Source organism: Gorilla gorilla, chromosome 18 (genome assembly GCF_029281585.2).
Source record: "Gorilla gorilla gorilla isolate KB3781 chromosome 18, NHGRI_mGorGor1-v2.1_pri, whole genome shotgun sequence".
NCBI lineage: Eukaryota > Metazoa > Chordata > Mammalia > Primates > Hominidae > Gorilla > Gorilla gorilla.
The window spans coordinates 104852031-104853764 of NC_073242.2; the positions used below are offsets into that span (position 1 = coordinate 104852031).

Consider the following 1734-nt stretch of genomic DNA (forward strand, 5'->3'; position numbering starts at 1 on the left):
ACTTTTTTTGTTTTTGTTCTTGTTTTTTTTAATGTACAGTCAACTGTATATTTTGTGTTTCAGGAAACTGTTAATGACTTGGGCTTTGGAAGTAGCTGTTTTAATGAAGAAGTCCGAAACATATGCACCTTTATTCTGTCTTCCGTCTTTCCATAAATTTTGCAAAGGCCTTTTAGCCAACAGTAAGACTCTGTTTTTTTTTTTCTATTTTGTTTATCAGTCCTTAAAAGGGTCTTTGGTAATGGGAGATGGTCATCAATCGAGCTCTTTTCCTGACCTGAAGATGTGTAATCCTCATTTTAATGACAGATATACAGTCTTGATTTTTTTTCATTCTTAGTATTAGAAAAATGTTTTGAAGTGATTGTCACATTTTTAAGCTTACGTGAATGTTTATAGTTTGCATATACTTTTACATTTTCTCTCAGAAAAAGGTTTGTGTGATGACCCATCAGTTACATTACGTCGGTTTTGTTGAATGTGTCATTTTTCCAAATGTGACAGTCAATGAGGATTCTGGACAAGAACAGTGCCTAGTCTGTGGTAGGCACTCACTCTTTGTTGAATGAATGAATGGATTCAGATAATTATGACAAACTGGGATATAATTTCTTTTGGCCAGCTGAAAGTAACTGTCTTTTAATGTTTAATAGCTCTCGTTGAAGATGTGAATATCTGTCTGCAGGCATGCAGCAGTCTACACGCTCTGTCCTCTTCCTTGCCAGATGATCTTTTACAGAGGTATGAAATTAAGATCATGTCTTTTGACATTAACCCTAATAACCTGGAAATGTTAACACACCTGCTTTGTCTATTTCGTTCTTTCATAGATGTGTTGATGTTTGCCGTGTTCAACTAGTGCACCGTGGAACTCGTATTCGACAAGCATTTGGAAAACTGTTGAAATCAATTCCTTTAGATGTTGTCCTAAGGTATAACAGTTGTTTTGGAGCAAAGACATTCTGTGATATTTACAGCCTCTACTGGTTGTCTACTTTAGGAGAAGACAGATCACCTGTTAGAGCATTAATGACACATCTTTTATGGCCCTGCTTGCCAGTGATTGAAGTGATGTCAAATAATCAAATTTTGCAAGTCTGCAAGAAAATTAAAAATTTTTAATGAGCTTTATAGGCTCACAATAATTAGTATAGAATAACTCATGTAGTGCCAAAATATGTTTCTTAGTAGCTCAGATATTTGAAAAACTAAACAGTAATCTTTCATTGTTTTTGATCAAGTTGATTTGGGAGCTTTTAAGAGCCTAAACTTGATCCTTTTGTAATACATAAGCATAATGATTGGGTTTTTATGTTCACATGTTTGATATGCCTCCCTCAAATCCTCTTATGATGTCGGCACATTACCCATCTGAGGTGAATAAAAAAAGGATCTAAAGTTGTAATCACATCTCTGTATCCATTTGAAAGTCTCAATTTTACTATATTTTCACCTCCAGTGAGTTAATAAGTAAATAATCCACCTACAGTATGTGCTAACCTTTTAAGCTAAAATATTTTGCATAACAACAACTTTATTTTCTGTCTACAGCAATAACAATCACATAGAAATTCAAGAAATTTGCCGGGCGTGGTGGCTCAAGCCTGTAATCCCAGCACTTTGGGAGGCCGAGGCGGGCGGATCACAAGGTCAGGAGATCGAGACCATCCTGGCTAACACGGTGAAACCCCGTCTCTACTAAAAATATAAAAAAATTAGCTGGGCGTGGTGGCG

At 35.9% G+C, this 1734-nt stretch overlaps 1 non-coding gene across 1 annotated transcript; it reads left to right on the forward strand.

The window, feature by feature from the left end:
• Positions 1-1273: 1273 nt before the first annotated feature.
• On the forward strand, positions 1274-1377 carry LOC129527843 (small nucleolar RNA U13). Its single transcript, XR_008672942.1, has one exon. It is a non-coding gene; the product is annotated as a small nucleolar RNA U13 (small nucleolar RNA).
• The last annotated feature ends 357 nt before the right edge of the window (positions 1378-1734 follow it).